Source organism: Chionomys nivalis, chromosome 8 (genome assembly GCF_950005125.1).
Source record: "Chionomys nivalis chromosome 8, mChiNiv1.1, whole genome shotgun sequence".
NCBI classification, from domain to species: Eukaryota; Metazoa; Chordata; class Mammalia; order Rodentia; family Cricetidae; genus Chionomys; species Chionomys nivalis.
Genome location: NC_080093.1, coordinates 22,764,230 through 22,784,547, shown reverse-complemented (window position 1 = coordinate 22,784,547; position 20,318 = coordinate 22,764,230). Strand labels below are relative to the sequence as shown.

At 42.4% G+C, this 20,318-nt stretch overlaps 1 protein-coding gene across 2 annotated transcripts in view; it reads right to left on the bottom strand.

Annotated features, from left to right (window-relative positions):
• The window catches only part of Cpeb3 (cytoplasmic polyadenylation element binding protein 3), a 191,720-nt gene extending 171,421 nt beyond the window's left edge, over positions 1-20,299 (bottom strand). The window contains exon 1 of one of the 2 annotated variants that reach the window (XM_057777651.1): positions 20,051-20,299. The gene's annotated coding sequence lies outside the window, so the exon portion shown is untranslated. The remainder of the gene's footprint in view (positions 1-20,050) is intronic. The other variant, XM_057777650.1, reaches the window with a different exon arrangement.
• Between the last annotated feature and the right edge of the window lie 19 nt (positions 20,300-20,318).

The window sequence follows — 20,318 nt, the reverse complement described above, 5'->3', positions numbered from 1 at the left end:
AAGTGTGTGGGATTAAAGGCCTGTGCTACCACCTCCCAGCAAAGGTGTATTCTGTAATGCTGGAGTGGAATATACTGTAGACATCTGTTAGGGTATTTATGTCAATGGTGCCATTTGATATTTCCAGTTTTTTGTTTCAGGGGTTTTGTTTGTTTTGTCTGGGAAACATGTCCATTGGGGAAAGTACAGTATTAAAATCACCTACATTTACTGCACTGGGGTTAATCTGTGGCCTAACCCCTAGTGAGGTGGCTTTATGGAATTTTTTGATGTGCACATGTTTAAAGTTGTAAGCTCCAAGTGGATTTTTGACAGTGGGAAGAAACAAACTATATTCCATGTGACACTGTGGTACAGGGAGCAGAGCCCAGAGAAACAGATGCCCTTTGTCAGTTACTGACAGAGTAACTCTACCCTGACTTTTCCAGTAGAGTTTATCTGTGCTGTTAAACTGGCATACTAAATGACCCTCTTATTCACTCTCAAAGCTATTCACACTGAAAATCAAATGATAAGATTACACTGTTGTGTCTAACCTTAAAAATCTATTCATGGTTTTAGAACCCTGGTCTCCTCAATTACAAGTCTAAGGATAAAACTATGAGAATATACATTCTATGTATGTAAGGTATTGTTATCATTACCACTATTGGAAATGTTCAGTCAATAAAGTATCAACTAACAAAGCATTCTTAAAAAAAGGAAAAAAAGCAGTTACAGAGATGGCTCAGCAGTGAAGAGCACTGGTTGCTCTTGCAGAGGACCCAAGGTTTGATCCTAGCACCTATGATCATGCCCATGGGAGCTCACAGCCATCTATAATTTCAGTTCCAGGGGATCCAATGCTCTTCTGCCCTCTGTGAGCACTAAGTACACATGTGGCACACATACCTACATATAGGCAAGGCATGCATACACACAAAATAAAATGAATCTTTAAAAAATGAAACACCACAATGTAGTGATATTTCATTTGTATTTTAATAAATAAAGCTTGCCTGAAGTTCAGAGAGTGAAATAGCCCCACTGGTCAGCCTTACAGACCAGGCAGTGGTGACACACTCCTTTAATCCCAGTAGCCATGCTAGTTTGCCATAGAAACCAGGCGGTAGTGATGCATGCCTTTAATCCCAACCCTAGAGAGGATTATAAAACGGAAGGACTGAGAGCTCTCAGCCTCCGTCTCATTCTGAGATTCCTGGAGGCAGGATCACCATTTCGGACTGAGGTAGACGTAAGAGCCATTAGCTGGCTGTTTTGTTTTTCTGACCTTCAGGTTGAACCCCAATTTCTTTCTCTGGGTTTTTACTAATTGTGCTACACCACAAAGACTAGATGTGGTGATCCATATCTGAATACTTGATCCTCTTGCCTCTACATCCCAAGTGCTGGGATTAAAGCCATGAATCACCACATCTAGACTCTCTCAGGTATTCCTCATAGCCATAAGAATATCTGACTGAAATACCTCCTTTCTGGCACGAGAGCTGTTAATTTTGATTAAGTCCCATATGTTCTTCCTCTGTCACTGGTGCTGTTGTCAGAGTGAGGTGATGGTCTAGTCCCAGGTCCTGGGTGAGCTTTCTGCTAAGATTTTATAGTTTCAGCTCTTACATTAATTTTTAGTTAATGTTTGCTCATGGTGTGTGTGAGCTTTGCATATAGCTATCCAGCTGTGATAGAAATACATACATTCCCCTATTACATTACAATGGTGCCCTTGCTGTAAATAAACTGACAATCATGAAGGTCAGGACTTATTTTAGACTTACTGGCCTATTTAGAAGTAAATTAATCTAAATGTCTACCTTTATACTGCTACCACAGTATCTTGATTAATGTAGCATTTTAATGAGCTTTAAAATTAGGAAATGGGCTGGAGAAATGGCTCAGTGGTTAAGAGCACTGACTGCTCTTCCAGAGGTCCTGAGTTCAATTCCCAGCAACCACATGGTGACTCACAGCCATCTATAATGAGAGCCGGCACCCCCTTCTGGCCTGCAGGCACACGTGGAAGGAATGCTGTACACATAATAAATAAATAAATCTTTAAAAATAAATAAATAAATAAATAAATAAATAAATAAAATTAGGAAATGAACACCAATGAGATAGCTCGGCAGGTAAAGGCAATGGCTGCCAAGCTTGATAACCTGAGTTCAGAATCGCCAGGACCCACATCACCAAAGGAGAGAACCAACTCTTAAAAGTTGTCCTCTGCTGATCTCCAAAATAAACAAAGAACTCAAGACACTTGACATCAAAAGAACAAATAATCCAATAAAAAATGGGGTATAGACCTAAACAGAGAACTCTCAATAGACAAATCTCAAATGGCTGAAAAACATCTAAAGAATTGCTCAACATCTTTAGCCATCAGAGAAATGCAAATCAAAACAACTCTGAGATTCCATCTTACACTTTTCAGAATGATCAAGATCAAAAACACTGATGACAACTTATGCTGGAGAGGATGTGGTATAAGGGAACACTCCTCCATTGCTGGTGGGAGTGCAAACTTGTACAGCTGCTTTGGAAATCATTATGGCAATTAATCAAAAAATTGGGAAACAATCTACCTCAAGACCTAGCAATACCACTTTTGGGTATATACACTAAAGATGCTCAGTCATACCACAAGGACATGTGCTCAACTATGTTCATAGCAGCATTATTTGTAATAGCCAGAACCTAGAAACAACCTAAATGCCCCTCAACCAAAGAATGGATAAAGAAAATGTGCTATATTTACATAATGGAGTACTACACAGCAGTAAAAAAAAATCTTGAAATTTATAGGCAAATGGATGGATCTAGAAAACATCATATTGAGTGAGGTGACCCAGACCCAGATTGACAAATGTAGTATGGACTCACTCATAAGTGGCTTTTAGACATAAATCAAAGAAAAATCAGCCTATAGGCCACAACCCCAGAGAACCTAGACAACGAAGAGGACCCTAAGAGAGACATACATGGATCTACATAGGAAGGAGAAAAAGATCTCATGAGTAAATTGGGAGCGTGGGGGGGTCACAGGAGAGAGTAGAAGGGGAGGGGGAGGATGGAAGGAGAGCAGAGAAAAATGTATAGCTCAATAAAAACAATAAAATAAAGCTTTCCTCTAGCCTTCATACAGGTACCATGAAACTTGCACCCCACTCCCCCAGCCTCCCCCCCACATAGTAAATATGAGATAGTAAGATTTTTAAATAAATAAAATAAAATAGGAAATATGGACTGGGGATGTAGCTCAGTTCACAGAGTGCACTGCCTGCACAAAGCTATGGCTCCAATACCCATAACCAAATAAACTGGCTGTGGTAGCACCTGCCAATAGTATCAGCACTCAAGGTGGAGGCAAGAAGATCAGAAATTTAAAATTATCCTTGGCTACATAGAATTGGAAGCCAAGATAAAGAAAAATAAACAAAGAGAGTTCAGTTCCTGGCCAGCATGATGAACAGAACTCTGTCTTAAACAAATGAAACCAGCCGGGCGGTGGTGGCGCACGCCTTTAATCCCAGCACTCGGGAGGCAGAGGCAGGCGGATCTCTGTGAGTTCGAGACCAGCCTGGTCTACAAGAGCTAGTTCTAGGACAGGCTCCAAAACCACAGAGAAACCCTGTCTCGAAAAACCAAAAAAAAAAAAAAAAAAAAACCAAATGAAACCATTAAGCATGAGGCTGGAGATGCAGCTCAGCGATAGGATGTTGTCTAACATGTATGCCACCCTGGATTCGATCCCAGGCACCACGATAAAAAAACAAAAGCATTTTTAAGTCAAGGATGTGAATTCTTTAACTTGGGTCTTCCTTTTTAATTTATTTTTTACATTTCTTTGTTTATTGTTGTAACTGGGGCACACATGTGCCAGGATCTGTGTGACGTCAGAGGACAACTCTGAGAAACTGGATTTCTCCTGCCACCAAGTAGGTACTGGGGATCAAAGTAAAACAGTCAGATTAACAACAAGCACCTTGACCTCTGTCAGCCCTTCTCCTTTTACAGGAATCCTTTGGCTCTTCTAGATCAATAAAATTTGTGAGACCTTTAGGATCAATTTGCCACTTTCTACATGATGAAATTTTGACAGTAATTGCCCAGGATTATAGATCAGTTTAGGAAGTATTACTAGCTTTAAAATAGTGTACAGATATCAATATATCTACATATAAGTAGAGATGGATGAATGGATAGATGGACGGACAGACAGACAGTAAATCTGTCTTCTGGTGAACTCTTTTGAATTACTGTACCTTTAATTTCTTAGTTTTCAGATGTTATTTACTTCTTTTGTTAAATTGACTCATTGGTGCTTTATTTTATCATCTTCACTGTGTGTACATTTGATGTGAAGTGTATGAGTATGGATCCATGGTGCATACATGAATGTCAGAGAGCAACTTTTAAAGAATTGGTTCTCTCCACCGTATGATCCAGGGATTAAACTCACAGGCCTGTGTAGCTAGTGCTTCTACCCACCGAGCCATCTTGCCAGTCCAATGTTGTTTTTCTGAGAAAGGATCTCATGTAGCCCAAACTAACCTTCAACATACTATGTAGCTGAGGCTAACTTTGAACTTCTAGCCTCAAATCCCCAGTGCTGGGATTACCAGCATCCACTACCACGCAGAGTTCGTTCATGTGGTGCTAGAGATGAACCTTGGGCACTGTACATGTCAGGCAAGCATTTTACCAATTGAGCTATATCCCCAGACCTATTTTGATTCTTTTGGTGTTTTTAATAAATGAAATTACTTTTTCTTGCTTTTATTCCTAGATTGGTCACTACTAATATACGGAAATACAGTAAATCTTCCATATTGATCTTGTATCCTATAACCCTGTTCGAATTGTATTTTGGTTCTAATATTTGTTTTGTGTGATTTCTTGCATTTTTTATTAAAGTTTTCATAGTGTTTTGTTTTAAGACAGGGTCTTACTATATAGACCAGACCAGCCTTGAACTCATAGAAATCTACCTGCCAGTTTCCTGTGTGTCACCATACCAGGCCTCACTAAAGATGTTTGTTTGTTTGTTTGTTTGTTTGTTTGTTTGTTTGTTTTTCTGAGACAAGGTTTCTCTGTAGCTTTGGAGTCTGTCCTGGAACTAGTTCTTGTAGACCAGGCTGGCCTAAAACTCACAGAGATCCGCCTGCCTCTGCCTCCTGAGAGCTGGGATTAAAGGAGTGTGCCACCACTGCCCATCTACTAAAGATGTCTTAATACATAGTTGAAACACAAAGGCTAAAAGAGAGGTGCCCAGAAAGAAAGACCCACCCCACAGCACCGGCATGTGCTTCCCCTCACAGAGAGCAGCGGAAAGTGGGACTTACTCAAAGGAGAGTCACCTCCCTGGGATTCTCTAAGCATAAGATCATCTCATCAGAAAATAAAACAGGTTTCCTTCTTCCTTCCCAGAACGGATGCTGTATTAGTCTGCTTGACTGCGGCTGTGATAAAATACTGACCAAAGGCAACTTGGGGAGAGAAGGGCTTGTTTTACTTACATGTCCCAAACATAGTCCTCATTACAAGAAGTCAGGAAAAGAACTCAAACAAGAGGAGACGCAGGAACCATGGAGGACTGCTCTCACTGGCTTGCTTTGCTCTGAAACCTCACAAGTCAGGCCCCTATTATCTGTACCTGTCTCAACATTCCTACCTTCCCAGCACCCATAACAGCTCATTAAGTTCTGAGAATTCAATGGCCTCTTCTAGCCCAAAGCTTCAAATTCTTCCACAATCCTCCCCAAAAACCAACTTGGTGAGGTCTGTCTCAGCAACAGCTGACTCTAGACAAACTTCTCTCCTAGTTCGCCCCTGTCACTGTGATAGACACCATGATCGAAAGCAACTTGGGGAGGAAAGTATTATTTCACTTTACATGTTATAATCCATCATCAAGGATGTCAAGGTATGGATTCAAATAAAATCCCTGGAGTCGGGAACTGAAGCAGGGACCACGGAAGAATGCTGCGTACAGGCTTACCCTCTATGGCTAGCTCAGGCTGATTTCTTACACAACCCCTGTCTGCCTGTTAGGGGTGGCACTGCCCAAAGTGGGCTGTGGACCCTCCCACATCAGTTAGCAATTGAGAAAATGCCCACAGACAGGCCTTTCCCTCTCTCGAGGCTCTTCCCAGGTGACTTTGTGTCAAGTTGACACAAACTAAGCAGCACAGAGGCCTTTTGTTTCTTTTCTTACTTGATTTGACTAGTGCTGTGGGATAATGCTCTTGTACACTGTAAAGACTTGTCACCGCATTGCTTTGATAAAATGCTGATTGGCTGATTGGCCAGTAGCCAGGCAGAAAGGATAGGTGGGTCAACCAGACTAAGAAAATTCTAGGAAGAGGAAAGGCAGAGACACAGTCACCAGCCAGTAACTGGTGGAAGAGGAAGCAAAATGATAATGCCTTACTGAGAAAAGGCACCTAACCATGTGGCTAAACATAGATAAGAATTATGGGTTAATTTAAATTGTAAGAGCTAGTTAGTAATAAGCCTAAGCAATAGGCCAACCAGTTTATAACTAATTAATATAAGCCTCTGTGTGTTTATTTGGGACTGAATGGCTGCAGGAACAGGCAGGACAGAAACTTCCATCTACTGACTAGAGCCTCCAGCAAACCGTTGATTAAAGGTTTCAAGAGCACATGTCCTTGTTTTATCTCTGTGGGAAAAATTCAACTTTTCACCATTTGACATGAGGTTGGCTATGTGTTTTGTTTTTCTATAGATACACCTGGAAGATTAAAGAACCCTTCAGGGCTGGTGGGATGCCTCAGCAGTTAGGAGCATTTACCTCTTGCAGAAGACCAAGGTTGGGTCCCCAGTACCCACTCGGTGGCTAATAACCACATGTAACTCTGGGATTCAATGTCCTCTGCTGGCCTCTTAAGGCACCACACATACACAATGCACAGACGTACATGCAGGCAATACTCCCATACACAGACACTAGAAAGGAGCAAATTGGAACTGAAAATAACTTATTAGTAAATCTTACTTTTGTTACCAGAGCACACATTTTAAAAATTATTTATGAATTTGTATGCCCCAAGGTGCACATGCGGAGGTCAGAAGACAGCTTGCAGGATTCACTTCTCTCCTTCCACAATATAGGTTCTGGGAATAGAACTCAGGTTGCCAGGCTTGGTGGCAAGTGCATTAACCCCCAGAGCCATTTTGCCAGCCCACATGTAATGTTAATTTAAAGCTTACTTTTAAAACATTTCCAAAATGTTGCTTGATTTTTCTAATTTTTCAGCAAATTATCTCTAAGTTGCTTGAATTCTGGGGAGCATGAGGCTGCAGTCTGTGTCCTTCTAAATCAACCTTCTCCCTTTAATAGTCCTACTTCTACTTTTCTGTGGCACCTCCTATCTCAGGTTCACTGGCATCTTTAACCCTTCCAGCAGAGAATCTACCGCCTCTGTGAATGGAGCCACTCTGAATGTCTGTTGAACATGTAAGATTAACAGAGCGTGTGCAAAGAGCAAACCTGAAAAGTAAACTCCAGGAGCCACCACAGCTACTAGTCAGTTCAGACTTCCCAGGAGGAAGGAGTAAAGCCCAAGCAAATGAGCACAGTAAAACAAAGCCTCGGTGCTGAGGAGAAAGCTCACTGGCTCAAATGCTAGACTCAATACCCAGGACCAAAACTCAGAACAACAAACAAGACTCCTGCATCCTAAGGGTTCTAAGGATTCCAGACAAAAGAAAACAAACAAAAACCACTTTGATTCATGTGGTAAATAGCTAATCAAAAATAATAAACATATTTTCATTTGATCACTAGCATTAGAGAAATGTCTGTTCACATCTTTTGTCCATTTTCAATTTGGGCTATTTGTGTTTATTATTGATTTTTTAAAAGGGAGTGTTGCTATGTAGCCCAGGCTGACCTAGAACTGGCAGTCATCCTACTTCAGCCTCCGGAATGCTAGACTTACAAGGCCTGGCCCATCACTTTTGGCTGACCTCAAACCGTTGCCTTCAGTCTCCCTTGTCACTGGGACAAGGTGTACTACATGGATGCCACTGCACCTGGCACCATGCTATTGGTGCAGGAGAAGGCATCATACCCATTTCATCATACAGAGACTAAAAGAAACTGGTTCTAATGTTTAAAGCATGCACACTGTGGTAAATATATAAGCATTATATATGCAGGTCCAATGCTTCGAACAATGCTAATATGCAAGGAATTTTTATCTGCAGTTGCTTATGCCATTGGTGTAAATGTTAGTGCAGTGGAAAATGCACACAATGTTTTCCTATTAGGAAAATAGCCTTGACTTCACAAATTTTCTGGAAAAGGTCTGGGAAAACTCTAGGGTCTACAGGACCACATTTTCAGTGGCTCTATGAAACACATGGCTATTTAAAAAGGAAAATTATTTTCCATATATATTTTCTCATAAAATTGGCACTCCACCCTATAATCCAAATACAAAGGAGGCTGAGGCAAGAGGACCACTGTCAGGAGCCGTGTCCCCCCAAATTATTATAGGAAGCACCGCCGTGAGGAGTTTTTGCAGAGGGCTTCACTTTCCAATTGTATTGAGAATAGTCTTATTGACCAAGCCTATCTCACATCCAAATTAACTGTTAATAGAGAGCTGTTAGCGGAACCTGCCTCACATTCCAGACTATCTAGAGAACTAGGTGGGTCACCTTGTGACTTCCTGACCAAGGAATCGTGACCTGGCCTAGGTGATGGGCGTGGACCACGTGGCAAGACCCCGTGCTCCAGCCCCCCAAGCTCCCCATCCAGGGGCTATATAAGCTGTAACCATGACCCTAATAAACGGAGGCTTTGACAAATACGCTTAGCCTCCTTCCTGCTTATCAGCCTATGTCTTTCAGGTGGTGCCTCTCCGTGACCCTGGAATAACTGGCCAGCCAGGCGGGTTACAAACCCTAGACAGAGTAACCCGTCGAGGCGGCGACAGACCACTGAGAGTTCAAGGCCAGTCTGGGCTACACAGTGAATTTTAGGCCAGCCTAGACTACAAAGTAAAATTCTGTCTAAAATAATCATAATAGCTAAATAAAATGAACATTCTGGGGTTAAGCTACAAAAGGGAAAATATAATATTCTGTCCTGTAATTCTTTTCTTTCTGTACTGCTTAGTTTGATGTCAAATTGACACAAGCTAGAGTCATAAGAGAGGAGAGAGTCTCAACAACTAAGACCCAGCTGTAAGGCATTTTCTTTTTTTTTTTTTTTTTTTGTTTTGTTTTGTTTTGTTTTTGGAGACAGGGTTTCTCTGTGGTTTTGGAGCCTGTCCTGGAACTAACTCTTATAGACCAGGCTGGTCTCGAACTCACAGAGATCCGCCTGCCTCTGCCTCCCGAGTGCTGGGATTAAAGGCGTGCGCCACCATCGCCCGGCTTCTTTTTTTTTTTTTAAATCTTTATTTATTATGTATACAATATTCTGTCTGTGTGTATGTCTGCAGGTCAGAAGAGGGCACCAGATGGTTGTGAGCCACCATGTGGTTGCCAGGAATTGAACTCAAGACTTTGGAAGAGCAGGCAATGCTCTTAACCACTGAGCCATCTCTCCAGCTCTGTAAGGCATTTTCTAAACTAATGATTGATGATGAGGAGTCCAGCCCATGGTGGGTGGTGCCATCCCTGGGCTGATGGTCCTGGGTCTGTAAGAAAACAGGCAAAGCAAGCCATGAGAAACAACCCAGTAAGCAGCACCCTCCATGGCCTCTTTATCAGTTCTTGCCTCCAGGTTCCTGCCCTGCATGAGTTCCTGCCCTCACTGTTTTTGATGATGAACTGTTCCATGGAACCGTGAAGAAAATAAACCCTTTCTTCTCTAAGTTGCTTTGGTTATGGTGTTTTATCACAGTAATAATAACCCTAAGACATTTTCTTTCTTCCCTTCCTTCCTTCCTCCCTCCCTCCATCCTTTCCTTTCTTCTGTGCTGATATTAAAGGCATACACCACCACATCTGACTCAAAATAAGTTCCAAAACATCCAGAGCTACATAGTAAAACTATCTCAAAAAAAAAAAAAAAAAAAAAAAAAGAAAAGAAAGAAGGGAGGGAGGGAGGGAGGGAGGGAGGGAGGGAGGGAGGGAGGGAGGAAGGGGACAGTTCAGGAGAAGCAAGTCAGGCAAGGTAGCACTTGCTTGTAGTTGGGAGGCTGAAGCAAGAGGATCAAGATTATCCTACATAAGGAGACCCTGTATAAAAAGAGAGACAGTAGTTCAGGACAGCTAGTCAGGACACTAATGAGAATTTCCAGGACAAACCCCGAACTATAAGCTAAGCCCATTTCCTACACAATGAGTCTCTTTCTCATATCAGACCTATCCTCCCCCACACGGGTGTCCATCTCTCCTAAGGGCAACCTAACACTGGCCTATGGAGCTCTTCATTGCCAGTCACTTGAAGACTGGGATCAAAGTCATTCTAATATCTCCCTTTGTTTCAATGTCTTTTATTTATCAAAGCCTTTTCCTGCAGTTCCTCAGGAAAGCTTGCCCTGGCCTCCCTGTCAAACCCTTAATTATAATTCCTTGTAAGGACACAATCCCAAGTTAACATTTATTGTGATTCTCCCACCAATCAGTAAACTTCACAAAGGCAGACTGTACTCAGCTTTGATTCTCAGTGTATTCCCACTGCTGAATTAATTCAAGTCCTTTCCATTATTTCATACATCATCAGACAAACATATTTCCCAGTTATGTAACAGAGACCAAATCCAGACTCAAGATCTTCTCTGCCTCTTGGTTTACATAAGGTAGAGCTATATCCCATTTCATGATATTCACAGCAGCCCACATGGGTCTTCTACAAACTTGTGAGTTCCTTTGTATTTCTATGCTGTTCAAGTGACTTTTCTATACACTACCACATTATCATTGTCTGGCATTTCATGTGTGAGTACCTTTTCATTTGCTAAGCATAAACATTTTCAGGCCTCCTAAAGGGTAATTACAGTTTAATTTGCTATTATAATACCCATTTACATTATGAATTCTCTAGGCACATCTGCTAAAGGAATTAACAAAGAACTTTCCATAGACTGAAATAAGGGTTTGACTCACAGTTTACCACCAAACTTGGCAATTAATTGACAGTTCTTTGGGAGGGCACCTTAAAATGTTATACTGGTTTTCTGAAAAACATCTTTTGGCAGACAGTTCAAAACAAGTATGATAGAAGAATATTAAATCATAGATTATTTTAAATTCCTGGATATATTTAGAATAGTTTCTAACCAAGTAGTTCTTTCTTTTTCTTCTTTCTTTCTTTCTTTCTTTCTTTCTTTCTTTCTTTCTTTCTCTTTCGGTTTTGTTTGTTTAGTTTGGTTTTTGAGACAGAGTTTCTCTGTGTAGCTATGGCTGTCCTGGAACTCACAGATACCTGTCTCTGCCTCCCTAGTGCTGGGATTAAAAGGGTACGTATAGGCCGGGCGATGGTGGCGCACGCCTTTAATCCCAGCACTTGGGAGGCAGAGGCAGGTGGATCTCTGTGAGTTCGAGACCAGCCTGGTCTACAGAGCTAGTTCCAGGACAGGCTCCAAAGCCACAGAGAAACCCTGTCCCGAAAAACAAAAAAACAAAACAAAGCAAACAAAGCAAAAAAGGGTACGTATGGCACCACTTCCCAGAGTCAATTCATATTTTTATCCCAAGGCAGGAAAAATCCTTTTATATTTTTAGTATTAATTTCTAATAAAACTAAGCAACAGGGCAAAAATAAAAATGTCTACAGTCATTCTGGTTACTCCTTTGACTGACAACCACCCACCACAAATTTAGCTATGTATGAAATACATGTACATTGTTTCTGATGGTAGGCCAGCATACATATGACAGTGTTTGTGGTGGTCAGAGGACAATGTTAAAGAGAACTTTCTGTTCACTATGTTGGTCCCAGGCATCCAACATAGGTAGTTAGGGTCAACGTGTGCTTAGACAAGTTTCTAACTATTTTTTTGAGACAGGTTCTCACACCACCAAGGCCTTGAACTTCCCTAAGTGACTGAGGATGACCCTGAACTTCTGACCCTCCTGACAATCTGCTAGGAGGAGCACTGGGAAGACAAGCACACATTATCTGTTTTTAAGTGATGCTAAGGATCAAACATATTGCTTAGTTCATGCCAGGAGAGCATTCTACCAGCTTCTCCCTGTAGGTTTCTGAGACAGTATCTTAGAGTACAGGCCTGATTGATCTACTCTTGCTCTCATTATGTAGCTAAGACAACTTTGAATTCATGATAATTCTCCTGTTTCTGCCTCCCTAGTGCTAAGATTACAGGAGTGTGCTACTATGCCTAGCTCAAGTTTCTAACAAAATACGACCTTTTTTCTTCAAAAATCAAAGAGTAAATTGTAGTTCCAAATATCTTGACTTATACTAAGAAAACTGAGGGTCATAGAAAACAAAGTTGACAGACAATACTGAAATTCAGTATGTAGAGAACCTAGACACATTTATTAATTGGAGAGAGGGGCTGCATGTCTTCTGCAGCTCAAGTGTGGAAGTCAGAGAAGAATTTGCAGTCATCGGTTCTCTCCTACTCCCGTGTGGGTTCAGAGAATTCAACAAGCTTAGTGCATGCACTATTATCTACTGAGTCCTGTCTCTCACAGTGGGTATCATTTCTTTTCTCTCTTTCTCTTAATGTCGCTAAGGAGCAAATTCCTGGGCCTTGGGCATGTTTTTTTTTGTTTGTTTTTTTTTGTTTTTTTTTTTTGGTTATTCGAGACAGGGTTTCTCTGTGGTTTGGAGCCTGTCCTGGAACTAGCTCTGTAGACCAAGCTGGTCTCGAACTCACAGAGATCCGCCTGCCTCTGCCTCCCAAGTGCTGGGATTAAAGGCGTGCGCCACCACCGCCCGGCGGCCTTGGGCATGTTAAACAAATACCTTATTACTGGTGTATACCTACAGTCCCCAAAACAGAATTTGTTCTCTACTAGTAAGGGTTTTTTAAACATACAGGAAAATGACTTTCCATAAAAATATAAATGTAAGGGGGGAGGGAATGGGAGGAGAGGAGGGAGGGGAAACTTTGGTCAGGATGTAAAATAAATGTATTAATTTAATTAATAAAATATATTTATAATATAAAATCCAGTTTTGAAATAGTAAGGCTAATGTAAATGGGATTTGTTATCACTATAACTATATCATATTTCCAGTTTAGGGTAAAATTCAAATTCTAAAGTAGGATAAGATTGATGGGGGTGGTTCTTGTATTTTATCTGTTGCTTTCATTGGTTAACTAATAAAGAAAACTGCCTTAGCCCATTTGATCGGCCAAACCTTAGGTGGGTGGAGTAAACAGAAGAGAATGCTGGGAGAAAGAAGCCGAGTCAGGAGTCGCCATGATTCTCCCACTCCAGACAGACGCAGGTTAAGATCTCTCTGGTAAGCCACCAGATCATGGTGCTACACAGAATATTAGAAATGGGTTAGATCAATATGTAAGAGCTAACCAATAAGAGGCTGGAACTAATGGGCCTGGCAGTGTTCAAAAGAATACAGTTTCCGTGTAATTATTTCGGGTAAAGCTAGCCGGGTGGCGGTGGGAAGCAGCCCTGCCGCTCATATTACAACAGAGTGGCACCCAACGTGCTAATGAACTCCACGTAAAACCTGAGAGGGCTTGAAAAGGAGAGAGAGAGAATTTAACACAGCTTTTTGCTGTTTGTGGGTTGCGTGCGGCAAAGAAATTGTCCTGACTCAGCAACAGGAAAAAACTGGCTGTTTTAAAATGCCGGCTTTCTGGGCTGTGCCGCCATTGCGATCTCTGTCTGGCTCCTGCAGGAGACAGAGCTTTTGAATGGAGCATTTGGAGTAAAGTGCTATGATTTGTTTGATGGCAACTAGACTCACTGTGTGCCTAAAAGGAAGTCATTTTGTGCTGCGGCTCAGAGGCACAAACAGCTCCACCATGCTACTGGTGCAATGTGCAAGGATCAGAGGCACGAGCGGCTCCGCCATGTTGGACTGGGCGGGGCAAGCAGGCAGTACCTGTTTTTGACCTAGGAATGTCACAGCTTAGATTCTTAAGTGCTTAGCGATTTAAAAGCACAAAACAAAGTGCTCCTGGATAGTAAAAAAATTAGATTCACAATAGAACTGATTCAGACACTGTTGGATGAATGTACGTAGGCTTGAGAGAGAGAGAAAAATATATATATAAAGAATAAAGGTAATGTCTTAAAAAAAGGGTAAAGTCTTTAAAGAGACAGAGTACAGATAGTTATAGATTAAAAGAAATAAAGAAAAATAAGCCACGTAAAAATGGAAAATTCACAGAGAGTCTGGATTCTTTGTATTATTGTGTTTTCTTTAAAATTTTTGACTGTAAAGGAGCTAAGTACAGAGAGACATTTCATTATATGGGCTGCCAAGCTAAACCAGAATGAATACAAGGGTATTATGATTTCAGAATATGGGTCTAAGGATATGATGCTTTGGAGAGGGTCTTCTTTTGTTTTCACAGAGGATGAGACTCTGTGGATTGCGTCTATCCCAATATGGTATGATAGACCACGCCCTCCTGAAAGGTTGCTGTGAACACCTCCAGAAAATTACTTCACTCAACTGCCGACTGAGATGAACCTGGCACACAGGTTATACCGTGAAAGACCTGAATAACAGCGCCCCCATTCAGCAGGAAGCAGTTTGGAGAGAAAAAACTGCGCCCATATTCCCAAATATTGTTTATAAATGTTCTTTTACATTTAAAGGGGGATATGATATAGATATGAATAATTTGCATTGGTATGATTTTAAGGTCAATTTTGTTATATGTTTATGTATTTCTGATCTTGATTAAGGTATTGTGATTATGTAGTTCATTTAAAAATGTAATGTAAAATAGGATATATAGGTTGTTAATGGATAATCATCGATAATTGTCAAGCTTTTAGTCATGTTAGTTAGATTTTCTAGATGTGCATAGATATATTTCAGCTAGATAGGCATTCTTCATATCTTTCAAAGACTGCAGAATATGGCATTTAATGTTTTAATAACTTAGGGCTTTTCATGACAATGAGACACATCTGCTCCTGGCAGCACCAATCTACTTCAAGAGGAAGATGGGCACCGAAGAGGCTCCTTATGGAGTTTGATAGCCATTTGGGCAAGAAACTGCTCTTGCATGGACTGATGCATAAACTGGACACAAAGAACCCGCAGAGAGAGGACTGCTGAACTTGCCTAAAGGTGAGATGGTCTTTCGGGGTTCCTGACTCATGAAAGAGTCTGCAAGACATTCTGCAGGACACAGCAAAAAGTGACTGAACTGTCTTTGGAATTTCCTGCTTGATGAAAATGTCTGCTGGATACTATGGGCCTGTAGGCTGAAGACAGATGCCCCAACGGTACAGAGAACTTTGGGTGACTGTCCAGGCAGTGAGATGTCTCTGTCATTTCTAGAGTTTTGGATCTCTTGTTTGCTTAGGTAATATTATATCCTTCTGGAGTCTTTGATGGAGTTGAAGAATGGATAGATAGTTATAGGTTTCCTTAGTTATGATAAAATAGATATAAATATTATAACTGTAATTCTTGCTTGATAACTGTTTTGCTATATGTAATCTTACTATGTTAAAATGAAAGCCTTTCTTTTTTGTTTAAACAGAAAAAGGGGAAATGATGGGGGTGGTTCTTGTATTTTATCTGTTGCTTTCATTGGTTAACTAATAAAGAAAACTGCCTTAGCCCATTTGATCGGCCAAACCTTAGGTGGGTGGAGTAAACAGAAGAGAATGCTGGGAGAAAGAAGCCGAGTCAGGAGTCGCCATGATTCTCCCACTCCAGACAGACGCAGGTTAAGATCTCTCTGGTAAGCCACCAGATCATGGTGCTACACAGAATATTAGAAATGGGTTAGATCAATATGTAAGAGCTAACCAATAAGAGGCTGGAACTAATGGGCCTGGCAGTGTTCAAAAGAATACAGTTTCCGTGTAATTATTTCGGGGCATAAGCTAGCCATGCGGGCGGCCGGGTGCCGGGGATGCAGTCCTGCCGCTCTTATTACAACATAAGATGGATCATCCCTGAAGATCTTAGTATTTGGAAGTCTGTGGCAAGAGGATGGCCACCAGTCAAAGGACATTGTGGGCTATGAAGTCAGACAAAATTACAGAGTAAAAGACAATTGAAAGAAAGAAAGAAAGAAAGAAAGAAAGAAAGAAAGAAAGAAAGAAAGAAAGAAAGAAAGAAAGAGCCGGGCGGTGGTGGCGCACGCCTTTAATCCCAGCACTCGGGAGGCAGAGGCAGGCGGATCTCTGTGAGTTCGAGACCAGCCTGGTCTACAAGAGCTAGTTCCAGGACAGGCTCCAAAACCACAGAGAAACCTTGTCTCGAAAAAAAAAAAAAAAAGAAAGAAAGAAAGAAAGAAAGAAAGAAAGAAAGAAAGAAAGGTGAACCACACCTATAATCCCAATAGTAAATAAAGGAGGTAAGAGGGTTTCAACAAAATGGAAACATACCTGTCCTACCTAGTGAGTTACATGCCAACCAGGCTATACAGCAAGATCTTATCTTAAAAGGGGGCGGTGGCAAACCAAAAGAAGCTGGACAGATGGCTCAGCTATTTAGATAGCTAGCTGTTCATCTAGAAGACCCAGGCTTGATTCCCATCACCCACATGTGTGGTGATATTTTGTTTGTGATTGAACAAATAAAGCCTGCCTGAAGATCCCAGTGTGGAGCTAGCCAGTAGTTAGCCATAGAGGCCAGGCAGTGGCGGCACACATCTTTAATCCCAGCACTGGGAAGGTGGGGACAGAAGGGATATGGCTAGGCGGAGAGAGGATTATAAAGCAGGAGACAGGAGCTCAGCACATGCAGTCTGAGGATTTGTACAGACAGATGCAGTCTGAGGTTTGGTAGAAAGAGCATTCAGTCTGAGGATTCTTGGAGACAGGATTGCTCTTTCGGGCTGAGGTAGTGGTAAGAGCTAGTGGCTGGCTGCTCTGCTTCTCTGATCTTTCAGCATTTACCCTTATATCTGACTCTGGGTTTTTTATTATAAAGACCAATTAGAATTTATGCTACGTCTGGTGCTCAATGTGGGGTTTAAACCCATGACCCTGGGATTAAAAGTCCCATGCTCTCAGCATTAACCCTTATATCTGACTCCAGGTTTTTATTATTAAGACCAATTGGAATTTGTGCTACACACATGGTAGCTTACAACTATCTGTGACCCCAGCACAGGAGATTTGATGCCCTTTTCTGGCCTCTGTGGGTACTGTGTGCATGGAGTGCACAAATATACACATAGGCAAAATGCTTGCACACATGAAAAATAAATCAATTCTTTTAATTAAAAAAGAAGGAAACAAACCAACAAGAGAAAAACTGGTCATGATAGCTCGTGACCTAACTTTTGGGAGATGTGGGAAAATCAGGATCAATATTACCCTTGGCTTATGTTCAAGACCAGACTCTGGTCTATAAGACCCTCAATCAAGCCGGGCGATGGTGGCGCACGCCTTTAATCCCAGCACTCGGGAGGCAGAGGCAGGCGGATCTCTGTGAGTTCGAGACCAGCCTGGTCTACAGAGCTAGTTCCAGGACAGGCTTCAAAACCACAGAGAAACCCTGTCTCGAAAAACCAAAAAAAAAAAAAAAAAAAAAAAAAAAAAAAACCTCAACAAATCCTAACAAGAAATGGGAATTCTCTTTAGTATAAAGAGCTAAATGAATTTTGTGTTAGTCTATGACTTGGGCGTGGCGTGATGGGGAGGCGGTTCGAGGGTTCGAGACAGGGTTTCTCTGTAACAATCCTAGCTGTCCTGGAGACAACTGGCCTCAAACTCAGAGGGATCCTCCTGCCTCTGCCTCCCAAGTGTTGGGATTAAAGGCGTGTGCCACCACAGCTCAGCTTGTTTTAATCTACATCCAACATGGCTTAAAAGAGAAACACACAATAGAGGTAGGCTGGCATAGTACATGAAGCAAAAAATAATGTTAAATATCAGATGCCCTGATTAAACTACTCATTTTCCTTTCAAGGACAGTCCTATTTTTCTTTCTGTGAGAAGGGATATTAATTATAATATCCTAAAATATTTCATAAAGCCATGTTTCTAGGGGCTCTATATGTAAAGTTCTCATTTTCCATGTGTGAAAACCTGAGTTTAGACCATAAAAGCCAGGTGTGCCTGTGGAATCTGCAATCCTGACAGTAAGGGGTGGATATGACAGGACACAGACATAATCACACACAAGGCTAGGCAGATCCCCGGAGCTCACTGGCCAGCTAGTTTCGGTAACCAACAAACTCTGGGTTCATTGAGAGACTGGTCTCAAAAATAATAAGGTGAAGAATAGAGGAAGCCACCCAAAGTTAACCTCAGGCCTCTGCACACACACATGTACCTACACAAAAAATTAATAAAAATAGCCTTGTGTGCTGGCACAGCCTTTAATCCCAGGCGAGAGAGGCAGGCAAATTTCTGTGAGTTCAAGGCCGGCTTAGTCTCCGTAATGAATTCGAAGCTAGCCAGGGCTGCGCGGTGAGACCACGTCCCAAAATAACTAAATAAAAATAAAAATGCATATTTCGGAAATTGGAGGCCAAATAAACTTCTGTGTTTTATCTTATTTATTTATTTATTTATTTATTTATTTATCTCAGTCAGGTACAGAGTGGTACAAATCTATTTAGAGAGCAAAACTAGATTTAAACAGGTAAGAGCTGATTGTAAAATTCTACATTAAACAAGAATTTTGAAAACTCATTGGGTTTGGGTGTGGTGGGCCAAGACTGTAATTCCAATACTAGGGAGGCCTAGACGGGAGAGTCTGGAAGTTGAGTCATCCTTGTGCTGCAGATATATAGACAGTCCCTGCCAATGGAAAACTAAAGCCAACAATGGTGGGTGTGATGGTTATTGCTCTCTCTCTCTCTCTCTCTCTCTCTCTCTCTCTCTCTCTCTCTCTCTCTCTCTCTCCTCTCTCTCTCGCTCACTCGCTCTCGCTCTGTAATCCAGGCTGCTGATTTTGAACTTGTGAAGAGCCTCCCAGATCTGCCAGGCATTCGTACACAGTTTTTTGTTTGTTCTTTTGAGACAGACGAACTCAAATGTAGTAGAGGACAACATTAAACTCGGGATCTTCCTGCCTCCACCTCTCTAGTGCTGGGATTATAGGATTGCTGGAAAGTCGCTTATTTTTTAAAGACAATCCTGGCTTCTCTGGAATTCACTATACAGACCAGGCAATTTAGAACTCCAGGTAATCCTACTGTCTCAGTTTCCCAAGTCTGGGATTTACAGGCCTGATTCCAGGTTCAAAAATTCCACATATTCACTTAAAGAAACAACAAAAAATTGTAGCAAAATGTAAGCATAACCAATGGAAAACTACCAACCGTGCCGCCGCCAATCACAGCACAAAATAACGCCACAGGTCGTCCAAACTACGCATTTGTTTAAGTCAACAACAGCTCTTTCCTCCCTCAAAGCTATTCCTTCGGCGTCAGAGAAGACAGAGGAATGATTTGTGACTTCTCCCTTTCTGATCCCTCACCCCGGATCCACCTGCTTAGAAGTGTCAAGGAGACTAGAAATGGTTAACGGTGGCCAGCTGCAAAAAGAAACAAACATCCTTGACAACCCGCAGCTGAGCAAGCAAGGGCTGTTTATTCACCAACGCGTTCCTTTTGGGGGGCTGCCGGACAAGCCCTGGAAAACACCTCCGAGAAGGTTCCTGGACGGGCAGACAGCGTTCACACACACACGCACGCACACAGAGGCACCGATGAGAACACACACACATGCACGCACCATGTTCCTCTCGTCCCACCCCCACGTGTACACACACACACACACACACACAGGCACGCACCGGTGAGAACGGTCGGGGTACCCACCCGCCCCTCCGGAGCAGCCCCGCACTAAGTCACCCGGTCCCTCCCCGAAGATGGGCTCTGACGCGGCCGAGGCTGACCCGAGCGCCCGACCTCCCGCCGCCGCGGCCGGGCGTGCAGGACCCGGCCCAGAAACTGGCCTCCAAGCCACCTCCCCTCACCTGGCTTCGTCCCACCTGAGCGCGAGAGCTGAGGGGGCAAGACGCGGAGAAGGGGTGCTGACCTTGTTGCTACTGACAGCGGAGCGCCACATGCTGCCGCTTCCCGGACAGCGGCCCGAAGGACATTTTTTTCCCCCTGGAGGAAGGAAATGGGAGGGCGCCGGCCCGGCGGCGGCGGGCGCGGCGGCGGGGGTCCCGGCGGGCTGTGCAGCCTCTAGCGGGGACGGTCCGAGGACTACATCTCCCAGGCTGCTCCGAGCCGCCCCTG